Consider the following 13,302-nt stretch of genomic DNA (forward strand, 5'->3'; position numbering starts at 1 on the left):
TAGTTTTATATTGCTAGTAAAAAAAGAGAAAAAAGTAAATTGCATATATTTGGAAATACATTGTATGTAGCATCCCTGTGGGTGACAGCAGTGTTCTTTCATTTGTCTATAGATATATCTAGAATAGCACTGTCTTTCCAATGACCTGAAGGAGTTGATGCACCATTAAGAAGTATCCAATTTAGGCCTGGGCACAGTGGCTCACACCTGTAATCCCAGCACTTTGGGAGGCCGAGGCGGGCAGATCACGAGGTCAGGAGATCGAGACCATCCTGGCTAACACCGTGAAACCCCGTCTCTACTAAAAATACAAAAAAAATTAGCTGGGCGTGGTGGCACACGCCTGTAGTCCCAGCTACTCGGGAGGCTGAGGCAGGAGAATGGCGTGAACCTGGGAGGTGGAGCTTGCAGTGAGCCGAGATTGCACCACTGCACTCCAGCCTGGGTGACAGAGCGAGGCTCCGTCCCAAAAAATAAAAAAAAAATAAAAATAGAGAAGTATCCAATTTATTCTCTCTCAACAGGCAGCATAAGATAGTGATAGTATCAGTACATTAAATATTTAAACCTTGTAGTAAAAACTAATAGGACTCATTAAAAAGTATGTTTATTTTGCCATGCATTTTAAGTTTACTGTTGATATTTAGTCTACATATGGTATATGGACTTAAAATTTGATGTGGGCATAAAAATATATTTAATGTTTTATTGAAATGATGAAAATACACCTTTGTTTTGCTCTTCACGAACAGCTATATCCCAAAAGCAAGGTATTTTAAAAGTCGTTCCTTAAAAAATGTGATGTAGAACATCTAATAAATTTTGCCAGCAGTCCCCAGCAAAAACATGCAGTGGGGACATTATTCTAAAGCAGCAATGCTTGTTCTAAAGGAGGGAAAACCATTTTGTCACAAAAATTGTTTTCTGCTAGAATATTGGTGTGTGACTTAAATCTTGACAAGGAAGAACAAGTCTGTTAGAGAGGCAATTGAACTGATAGGAGCAATTAGCAAAATGAAAAAGGCACCAGAAATAGTCAACAAGGCCTTGTCCCTTTTACATCACAGAAATACTATATAAATATTTAGGTGCCAATTCTAATAAAATCTTAATTATATTTATAAGTAAGGAAGTGCATCTTAAAAAACATATGTTTTAAAGACAAAAAAAGCAACGATCGAAAATACCATTTTGTAGGCCATGTTTTGCTGCTCTCTGAGCTGTGGTAGATTGGGTGTGTCTGTAGCGTGCCTGATGGGACCTCATGGCTCTGAACAAGCACCTTCCAGAACTTCTCCTTTGTTGCACTCTAAAGCTCTTCTTTGAAAAAAGTAGATACAGTGCCAAGACAAGACAAGTGTTGGTGGTTGTATAGCTGATTTTATCAAAGACAGACAATTTGTAAAAGTAAACATAATCTGTTAGAGTGAATAAAAGACTTAGAGCCAGAACAGTAAAATTCTAATCTCAATTACTAAACATCTCTTTCACGGAAATAAATAATTTTTATAAGCCAAAGTGAAATGATAGGTAAAAGTCTTGCAAAAATATTAAAGCAAGATGAAATACGAGTATGAGGCCAGGTGCATGCCTGTAATCTCAAAACTTTAAGAGGCCGAGGCAGATGGATCTCTTGAGCCCAGGAGTTGGAGACCAACCTGGACAATGTAGCAAAACACCATTGCTACAAAAAATACAGAAAAATAATTAGCCAGGCATGGTGGTATGCACCTGTAGTCCCAACTATTCGGGAGGCCAAGGTGGGAGGATCACTTGAGCCCGGAAAGTTGAGTCTGCAGTGAGTTAAGATCACGCCACTGCACTCCAGCCCTGGTGACAGAGTAAGGCTGTCAAAAAAAATAAATAAATAGAATAAAAAATTTAAAAAAGAGTATGTAGAAAAGATCATTCCTTTTAGATCTGAATTATCTCATACGACTATGTTTATTGTTTAAAAAATAATCTTAGAGATTCACTTCTTGGTCACTAAAATATTCAAATCTATATGCTTGCAGCAGAATAAAAATCTGTCTGATTTAGTCTTTAGTTCTGCTGACTTGCTGTGAATACAGCACAAATATGAGACATCCCCATATTTATCATAGCAAATTGGGATGAACCGGGTTTTTAGTTTGTAAGGTTTTCTCTGATCAAAATAGAAAATGCCAGAAGCTGAGAATTGTAATCTATAAAATATGAGGTTCATTTGTTATATGGGGAAGCCTTGTTATTTTTTCCTAATCTTAAGCATACAGTGTAATTGTATTTTAATAAATCTCCTTGAAAAAGCATTTAAATTATAGGTCCTTAAATTCTTCTCCTTTTTAAACAGTGTACCCATATTATCTATGTCTCATATTTTTACTTCTTCAGAAAAGCATCTGAGACCACTTTATTTTAATTATAGTAATGAAATATGATCATTTTTCATCATCACTTTGCAAAGATTTACAAGCTGAGTGAGTACATACGATAGTTTCTGCATACCTCTAAGGAACCAGGGCAGTTCTTTTCCACATATTAATTTCAGCTATTATTTAGCCCTCCCACGTCCAATACAAAACATGCATTCGTGTAAGTGCTGTTCAGTTTTTTCATTTTAATATTGTGGCAACAACTGCAATTTTTCTTCACTCAACACAGTTTCTCATTAAATCTTAAGCCTAATCCAGTAGTAAAAATGTGCTATATTTTAAAAATCTTGAAGTGAAACATTTGTTACTCTTCTGATAATTATTAAAGCCCCAAGCCATCCTCCGAGCTAATTGTCTAGTGGATCATTCTTGCCTTCTAGTTCTAAGAAATTACACCTTTTTTTTTTTTTTTTGTAATTAGGATCTTTTAGGTAAGTGATTTAAATTATTACTGGATCTTATCAGAAAGAAAATCTTTGACATCTATGATTTTGATAACTTCCCCCTCCTTTGAGATGGTGACTTTATTCACATATTAAAGCAAGCCAGAACCTTGAGGGAAGAATTGGAGAGTATATTTTACATCCAAAATATTTCAAACCTTTCTCGTTACATGAAACTGTTTTTATTTTTTAAAATTCTGTATGTAAAATATCTATAGCATTAAAAATAATCACTAGTCAGAATTTAAACAAAGACATAATATACTAGGTCTTATGATAATACACTGTTCGCTAGACCACTTGAATAGAAACAGAAGACATAAAAATATTGCATTGGCTCATCATGGTCCTGTCTATGAAGCCAGTTCATAGTTTCCATATGGTCTATCTGTCTAGAGCTAAGCATTGCTGAAGCATGAGCCACATCATTGAAAATCAGCTTTATCCCTGACTAAAGACATGACTCAGAAACACCACAAGCATGGAAGTTTCCAAGTAGTCTCTCTGGTCACCTAATCTGCTGTTGTCTTCTTGGGAGTTGAAGTAGAAGATGTTACAGCAAATCTCTTTTGTCTCTCTGCTTAGAACAAGGTGTTTCGAATGGATTAAACATATTAACAGTGAAAAACTTCTCTGAGGAGAGGTTTCCGGATTGCTTGGACCTCCTCCTGGGGACTGTGTGGGAATTTCAGTGGTAGTTCTCATCTTTTATATTTTTTTTCTCTACAGTAATTTAAAATTTATTCTGTGGAAAAAAATAGTTACTATTCCAGATTATATAAAGATGAGAAAAGAATCATTCCATTTTGTACCCTCTGATGCTTTATGTAGTCCTGTGGTTCAAAGAAACAAGACACATGAAATCAAACATGAAATTGTCCAGATTTCCTCTTGCATCTTTTCTCTGTTCTTGTGTATCTGTTCTTCTGAACAGTTTCAGTGGAGAACTACTTTGGAAGATGTTGATGTGATTTTTTTTAATCTAAAAATTATTTTATATCAGGCTGTGCCTATAAGTCCAACATGTTGTCCAGTGGACAGATGTGCCTTCATCTGGAGGGGATTAGAGTTTTAAACTACCAATTTTGGTGAACAGTCTTATGTCCTTTCACTTCAACTCTCTGGACAATATATTTATTTATAACATGAAGTTAATATGTTCTCCAAATTTCTTCCCAGGGAGTCAGTGAAATTAAATGAGTTCATTTCTGCTAAAGTACTTTTAACTCTGGGGAAGCAAAATTTATTTTTCCTTATAATAAAAAGTAAATGGTAGTATTACATTCTCTCAGTAGACATTGGAAAAATATATACACCTGTTTTAACAGACTGTGTTATCATGTTTAATTTCTTTTTTTTTTTTTTTTTTTTTTTGAGATGGAGTTTCATGCTCTTGTTGCCCAGGCTGGAGTGCAATGGTGCAGTCCCAGCTCACTGAAACCTCTGCCTCCCAGGTTCAAGCGATTCTCCTGCTTCAGCCTCCCAAGTAGCTGGGATTACAGACATGCACCACCATGCCCAGCTGATTTTTTGTGTTTAGTAGAGACAGGGTTTCACCACGTTGGTCAGGCTGGCCTCAAACTCCTGACTTCAGGTGACCCACCTGCCTTGGCCTCCCAAAGTGCTGGGATTACAGGCATGAGCCACCATGCCTGGCCCATGTTTAATTTCTAATTCTTTATTTTACTTAAGAGTAGCAGTTTTATGTGGTTTGTTGGGACCACCAACTATCTTTATAACTTTTCTTTGACAGATCGTTTAATATTTCTGATCATCAGCTTCCTTATAATGCAAAAACAACAAAAAACAAACTAAATTTGGAAAGATGGAAGGTATCTGTAAACATAGACTTTTATAATTTTGTATAATGAATGTTTATGAAGCCATGTAGGGCCTTATTATATTATACATTATTATAAGAGACAGGTATGAAAAACATAACTATGGGAGACAAAATCACAGCAAATATAATACATTAAGTTTGATAGATGAAATATTTATCCAACGTATTTGATAATATATATAATGTAAATGAAATATTTATCAAATTATGCCTGAGGTCGCAATTTTTTTAATTTTTGCAATCAGACCTTGGCAATGACCTTGAGCAGTAGGATATTAAAATCTCCCACAGGCTTAGCGTCCCAATAATGGAACACTAAGCATAAATGGATTAACATTTGTTTATAGAACAGCTATTCGCCAGGCATTTTTTAAAACACAGAGAAAATATAAGGAATGGTGTCTGATCTCTGGGAACTCAGTCTGTTAAAGAAAATGAAATTGCTAAAATAGAAAATCAATGAGTGAATATATGCCAAATGGTACAATGCTGACTATTAAGGTAATACAAATTTAAAGAAGGGAAAAAAAAGACTGAAATAAGTTAGAGAAGACTTTTTAAATATAATCATCATTTATAGAGTCTTTCCTTTATACCAGGAAGGCATTGTGGTTGTAGGAATTCTTTCTCTGAGACACGGTAACATGCAGCTTAATTCTAGGAAGTAAAGCAAACAAATGAACAAAATAAAAGAACTAAGTTAAACAGTGGAGCCACTTAATGACCTCTGAAGGTCAGGCAGAGGACTTTGGGTATTGTAATAGCTAACAGGGAGCCATAGTAACATCTGGAGCAGGAGAGTGGCACCATAGACATAGCAGATGTTTAGGGAAGCGAGTCTTCCTTACAGGCTAGAAGAAGTCTGGGGACTAAGTAAGATGGGAAGAGAAAGTCAAAGACATCAAAGGCACTAGTTAAGGTTAACATTTTATAAAATACTGACATAATGATGCTGATGATAGTAACTTTTATAATATGTATTAGTAGCTGGATTAATATAATTAAACAAGGGGGCAACGGTACAAACTCACAGTTGTGTCCTGCAGTCTCATCATCATGGCTGCAGAAAGAGAAATTTGGAAAAAATAAACAGGACTGGGTTAGAACTTCCAGTCTATAAGAACACACTTTCGTTGTATTTGTAGTATTTGTTGTATTTGTAGTATTGCTGCTAACACCAATACCAGCCTAGAAGAGTTCTTTCTTTAGAATCAGTGTTACACTTGCCTGTGGTACTTCTCTGTTCTCGAATATTGTAACATTTAACAGATATAGACAGCATTTGTGAGAGCAAGTGGTGGGACTCATGTGGATCTAGATAGTGCGCTCTTCAGACGACTGTGTCCTCTATTTCTTTCATGTCCTCATATATCTAGAATCCTACTATGTGCTTATGAGGAATTTATTAACTCATTTAGACTTTTAACTCACTGAGGTAGAGTTGAAGAAAATTCTTTAGTTTTTATAGGATTCAGTTTAGGTGTAGTTTTACCTAAAATCAGGTGCATTGACTAAGTGTTCTGAATAGCTTCATTCCTCACTTATAAAAATCAGTTGAGCAGCCATGTACATTTATTGAACTCATATGAGACAGGCTCTGTGCTCATGCTATGGACAAAGTAGTGAACAAAACCATACTGGTCTTTGCCTGATGGAGTCTGTAGGCTACTGCAAGTAACAGTCATGTTTCATGTAATTAATTGAATTATAAATCACAGGTTTGCCAAGTGCTGTGAAGGATATTAATTGAGCTAAGAGAATGTACAATGAAAGACCTAGTCAGAGGCTGACTCTGCTCTGTGGAAAAAAGAATAAAAAAAGAGTATGCAGTCATACTCTTGAGATGTATATAGAGTCAATTTAAAATATTTCATTGTGTATATATACCACATTTTCTTAATCCATTCATCTGTTGGTGAACACTTAAGTTGATTTTATAAGTTGGCTATTGTGAATAGTAGATTTTTTATAACTTGGCTATTGTGAATAGTGGATTTAAAAACTTGGCTATTGTGAATAGTGGATGAATATTTTAGCTAGATTGATTTAATTATTCCACGTTGTATTCATAAATCATAACATCATTTTCTACCCCATAAATGTATACAAGTACAAATTGTCAATTTACAGGAAAACGAATACACAATTTTGAAATATTTATATTGAATGATTTAAGGAAAAAGTGAATATTTAGATGTTTTATCACAGAATGAGGCTGGTGAAGTGGATAAGGCTATAAAGCCCCTCAGAACCCCTAAGCTGTTTGACGAGACAGGGAAACTTCCTCAAGAGAGGATAACCAAACCACAAACTAGCAGTCGATATGTCATTGTGTCACAATGACGTGGAGATGTATGGGATGTAGATTGATCCCACATCCGATGAAATTGTTTGACCCCCAACTTAAGGATTCATCATGTAGAGTAAACATGGGCAAGGTTTTTAGTCTTTCTGCAGATGAGCATTTCAGAGCAAGCTGTGCAAACAGAGATTTAGGAAGGGCACCAAGGTTCAAACAAGAAGTTAATTCACAAACACTGCCACCCTCATTATTGGGATTATATGTCCTGGACATTGAAAAACAACATTTGAAAAGGCAGGACAAGTTAGGTTTTGTTTTGTTTTGTTTTTTTCTCAGCATTTACGCATGAGTCTAGTGTGGCCACTCTATGTATCCTCTTATCTCATGGATTGGAAACTAGTCCCCAGATTGTCATTAAAAAGAAAATGGAGGATATATACTGTCTGAACAGTGGTGGTGAGATATAGGTTGGATCTGAAGGAAACATTACTGGAACATTTTATATTTAATATTTTCTTTAATGATGTTAAAGAGGGCATTCCCTTGGGGAAATAAATGTCTTTTGCAGATGATGCTAGAAAGAACGATAAAACACAAATTAGAAAAGCATATGCAAACCTCAAGAAACTTCACTTAAAGGTAGATAACAGAATGAGGTTCATCTTGGAAAAATGCAGACTAATAGTAACAATACATTTGGGAAAGAATAATCTACAACACAGATACTCAGCCAGTGAGTGGGCGAGTTCTGGGCAGAATGCTGAGCTGGCTAAGAGGTGAGAAAAGTCAGTGTTTGCAACACGATACTGTAGGAAAACAGACCAGCACAGTTGGAGCTGGCGTAGACACTGCCACCTCGAGTTTACACAGAGAGAGAGCAAAGCCTTTGGTGTCTGATACTCTCTCACCAATATTCCTTGATAGAGATTTGTTGATATTTCTATCATTTAATATTTGTAAACATAGACATCAAATAATTTCAAATACCACAGCTAGTATTGAGGAAAAGCAGACAGATAATAGGGACTTTTCATTTTTCGACAAGGTATTTTTTAAATTGTCCAAATATTTCACTGTGGAATGATGACTAGAGAGAGAGGAAATATCAGCTGTATTTTTTTTTTCTTCCTCTTGTTCCTGATCAAGGGAGGGTTTGATGAAAATGAAGCTGAGAAGAGAAAGGATGTCTAAGGATGGTTTATAAATTGACCATAAATGTGTGGTTTATAAAATTAGCCAACCCTAACTAGAAGTTTCTTGGGGTCCGTGAATATCTTTAAAAACGTCTAGAATCTCCACCAAGAAAAAATGGAAAATAATTTATTCAATTGGAATATAAAAAATACACCAAGCATTAAATTTATTTCAAAATACATACATCTATGGTTGATTACATAGTAAGCATATCAGGATATTAACAGTATATTGAAGTTATTATTAACCACAGTTTTTATTATACTGGTGCTGGGCAGAAGTTTGGTTAGTAGAATGCACTGCTTTATTGAATCTGAAGTAAACTGGTATTTCACTAATAGTATTTGAATTCAAGATAACAGACTTACTTTTAAAGAATCAAAGAATCTTTTCCAAATTGCAAACATGATGTTAAAGGATTTTATTGGAGGGAGGGAGACTGTGAGAAGGATACTGGGAATTTCTGTAAAAATTATTCGAGGGCAGGCACAGCAGCTCATGCCTGTAATCCCAGCACTTTGCGAGGCCAAGGCGGGTGGATCACCTGAGGTTCAGGAGTTTGAGACCAGCCTGACCAACATGGCAAAACCCCGTCTCTACTGAAAATACAAAAATTAGCTGGGCATGGTGGTGCATGCCTGTAATCTCAGCTACTCGGGAGACTGAGGCAGGAGAATTGCTTGAATCTGGGAGGTAGAGATTGCAATGAGCTGAGATCTTGCCACTGTACTCCAGCCTGGGTGACAGAGCGAGACTCCGTCTCAAAAAATAAAAAAAATTATCTGGGAGTCCACAGAGGAGAGTGTATCATAAACTATAAAAATAACAGACAGATGTTCAAGATTGACCTGTGCTTGCAAATCAATTAACTGTATGACAATCTTCCTTTTTTTTTTTTTTTTTTTTTTTTTTGAGATGGAGTCTCGTTCTGTCACCCAGGCCAGTGTGTAGTGTTGCGGTCTCTGCTCACTACAACCTCCGCCTTCCGGGTTCAAGCGATTCTCCTGCCTCAGCCTCCCAAGTAGCTGGGATTACAGGCGCCCACCACCACGCCCAACCAGTTTTTGTATTTTTGATAGAGCCATTCACCATGTTGGCCAGGCTGGTCCTGAACTCCTGGCCTCAAGTGATCAGCCCACCTTGGCTTCCCAAAGTGCTGGGATTACGGGTCTTAGCCACCACACCTGGCCTGAAAGTCTCCTTTGATACAATTGTTGATCAGATACGGACGCTGTGGTCTGATCTTAAGTTCATTTTCACGGACATTTTGTGAGAGCCTATTATGAGCCAGGCATTGTGCTAGGCATTAGAGATACAAAATGATCAGAATGTGATCATTGTCTGACAGAATGTGATCAGTATGTCACAGATCATCACAATACAGATAAGTGCAGTGAAAGAGGTCAGGATAGGGTGCAATACAAAAGGCAAGGAGAGAATTCTCCCCAGAGCATAGAAGTGGGTGATGGGGAGGTGGAGGACAGGGAAAGAGTGATGCCTAAGTTCAGAAAAAACTGTGAATTTTCACCCCATTAATAACAAATATAGAACAAACATGATCATGTTAAGAGCAAATACTAAAATTTTTAAAAACCCTGATTTCCATCTTCTAATCTGATTAATGAAACGAATGGTATATACATACACACACACACACACACACACACACACACACACACACACACATATGTATATATATTTAAAGCTACAACACGTACTTGTTATTCAGATACTTAGATTGTTCTCAGACATAAAATTCTTGGAATTTGCTCAAACTCATGCCAAAGCTTATTGTTCAAACTCAGGTTTGATTTACTGTTATTCTTATCTTCCAGGAAAGTGATGGATTGAATGTTTAACATACAATGTTGATAATAGAAATGTATCAGAAGCCAGTCTCCCTAGTCTGTTAGAAGTAATTCCACAGAATTTCACAGAGCTTATAGATCAACTGGGTTTTCATTTGCATGTGCTTTCTCTACACAATCAATGCAGTGTGCAGTTTGCTTATGCCGAAACTATCTCAGTTTCTGCTTTTCCCTTCCATCTCATTTAGCAACAAATTTAGATGTCTCTGAAGGCTACATCCTTTTGTTGCTGAACACTTGAGTTGCTTAGGCACTTGCAGTTTGTTTTACCTCAACAATTGTCTTAAAAATCCATTTTATCAAGAAAGATTTTTAGAAGTCATGGAGTTCTGTCGTCCCTGACTGGTAATGCATTCAGAAGAAATGATGTTGGGGTTTTCTAGCAGTGATTCCATGTGTTAGAATAAGTATCGTTTCCCAGAACCTTAGTGGGAAAAGAGGTCTTTGATAATCACTTAATTACATTCCTTCATTTTATCACTGAGGAAAATGAGACCCCGTAAAGCAAAATAGCATGTCCATGTCCAAACAGCAAGATATCACAGTGCCGAGAGAGGGCGTTTGCCTCCCTTTTCCCAGTTCAGGGTACCTTACGTCTTGAACTTTAATCTACATCCACATCTCTTAGGGATCTTGTTAAAATGAAGATTCTTATTCCATAGTTCTCGGCTGTGGCCTGCGTTTACACTAGCACACTCCTAGGAGATGCTGATGCTGTCAGTTCTAAGTAATAACAGGGTCTTATAACACTAAGAAACAATGCTGAGAAAATTCATCTCCCAAATGAAGACAAACACTAGCAAAAGGATAGTTCTGGTTGAGAGGTAGCTGGTATTTCCAAAAAATGACTTGCATACCTCAAGTAGTTCTGGTGTTAGTGCACCCATTTTTCCGTATGATTTTATGATAGAGATAAGCCATCGTCTTATGCTAGCTTCCTAGGAAACATCGTGTTAGAAATTCATAATAGTTAGAAAATTGATTGGGTAGGATTTCTGACTCCCTTTACCTAGTTGTCTTGTGCCTTCTGATCACAGAACTGGTTATAAGATGCCTAATGACAATTTCCTTGTAAATGCCTTCCTTCTCTTAAGGAACTCGTGATTCCTTAGCTATTTGTTAATTTAATGATTCTTACTAACATAAGGGCATTTCCTGCCTTGAGCAATTGTGTGGTGTGTGTGTGTCTCTCTCTTACACATACACAGCGTGTTCACATATCTTATACTATGTTCTTTTGTAAGAAACAAATGGATTACTTGTGCTCAATATGAGAATTTTAACTTTTATCAAGAATTCAAAGAAGCAGGGTGGAATGATAATTACTGAATACATCATTAATTCTGGAAACACCTGCTTTAATTATAGGGTTTGTCTATATGAACTTATAGTCCTGGTAGAGAAACAAATAAAAACCCTATTTACTTCAGAAATAATTTTGTCAAATAAGTTATATGAAAAAAGTTCCCATGTGTTTTTTCTTATATACGTTCAGTAAGAATGTGAAGACATTCTTATTGAAGCATGCGAAATGGCGTCTTTTTGAGAAATGACCCAACCTCTTTTTTTTTCTTTTTTTTTTTTTTTTTGAGACAGAGTCTTGCTCTTGTCTCCCAGGCTGGAGTGCAATGGCACGATCTCAGCTTACTGCAACCTCTGCCTCCCGGGTTCAAGTGATTCTCCTGCCTCAGCCTCCTGAGTAGCTGGGATTACAGGCGCCCGCCACCACACCCAGCTATTTTTCATATTTTTAGTAGAGACAGGGTTTCGCCATGTTGGCCAGGCTGGTCTCAAACACCTGACCTTGTTGTGATCTTCCCATCTCAGCCTCCCAAAGTGCTAGGATTACAGGCATGAGCCACTGCGCCCGGCCAAGCTTATACTTCTTATTGACATATTTCTCAAGGTAGCTCTTCCTCTATTCCCTGCAGCAAAAATATTCTAAACAAAAATAATCCGTTTACTTATATGAAGGTGTTTCCAAGACTTTGAAAGAGCTGTGTCAATATAAGATGTTTGTTGTTTAAGCTTAAACACATACTCACAAGGCAAAAAATCTGAAACTGCTAGTATTTTATCGCGCAGGCCATTTTCATAAAGTAGGAGAATTACATATACCAAGTCACTTGGTGAATTGGTTTGAAGGGAAATGAAATTACCCCTATATTGGTAACAAGGAACAGTTTTGTTCATATCTCTTTGATGCCAAAAATATAGTATGTATTCTTATTTACTCTGTAGTGAAAAGGGTTGTGTAAAAATCACTAGGGATGAGCTACCAGAGCTAACTTGGATAGGCTCTTTGCTTGATGGTTGCTGTATAGATGAACTATTAATAATAATTATGATGATGGATGTTGAGGATTCAAAATGATGGTCTTTCTATCTGTAAGTATATTGCTTCCTAGAACCTTTCAGTGGCCCTTTTTATTAGAGGATGTACTGGTAAAATCAATCCTACTTAAAATGCTTTAGTTATTAGAGTAACAGCAACAACAACAACAAAAAAGTGGTAATTATAAAGAGCTTCCATATTTAAGCACAGCCCCATTGCATGACCTTAAGAACAATATTGTATCAAGATTCTAGAATTTTGATAGTTAAATATATGTGAGTGAATAACATGAAAAATTTTATACAGTTTTAAAAATAGTTTTTCCTTAAATGCAAAATGACATGTATTAAGTAATTCTGCGTAAGAATAACTGATCTAAATTTTAAAATGTATTTGTCTTTGATTTGGGATAATGCAATTAAGTGAAATTTGTCTTGATAAAAATCTGCTTCTAATATCTTTGAACCTTAAAAACAAGAGTTTTTTTGTAATGTCTTTTTAAAAAACAGGGAATGTAGTTTTTCTTGTCAGTAATCATTATAGTGTGAAAGTACTTGACTTCTATTGTTTAATGACTTAACTTGTAACATAAAACACCCATGAAATAAATACACAAGTGAAATAAGTATATAAAAGAAAAAGCTCAAGATCATTTATTGATAAGAGACAGGGATGGAATCATGTTAGCGCTTATCAAAACCAGTGTTTCAACATAGTGAGAATCAATGATCAGTGGCAAATAGGGTCATGCCAAAGGGAAATTGACAGCTCTCCGGGCCATGCTGCCTCTTATTCCACATTTCAACTTCACTCTAGTTAAATTTCAGTTAACCAATCATTTGAAGACTGAAGCAAACAACAACAAAAATCTGTAACCCACAGTTTTCGTGGGACATGGTTTTC

The 13,302-nt window shown here is 36.2% G+C and overlaps 1 protein-coding gene across 19 annotated transcripts in view; it reads left to right on the plus strand.

Moving 5' to 3' along the window:
• NRG1 (neuregulin 1) overlaps positions 1-13,302 on the plus strand; it is a 224,379-nt gene that overhangs the window by 178,958 nt on the left and 32,119 nt on the right. The window lies entirely within an intron of this gene.

This window comes from Pan troglodytes, chromosome 7 (genome assembly GCF_028858775.2).
Source record: "Pan troglodytes isolate AG18354 chromosome 7, NHGRI_mPanTro3-v2.0_pri, whole genome shotgun sequence".
Classification (NCBI taxonomy): domain Eukaryota; kingdom Metazoa; phylum Chordata; class Mammalia; order Primates; family Hominidae; genus Pan; species Pan troglodytes.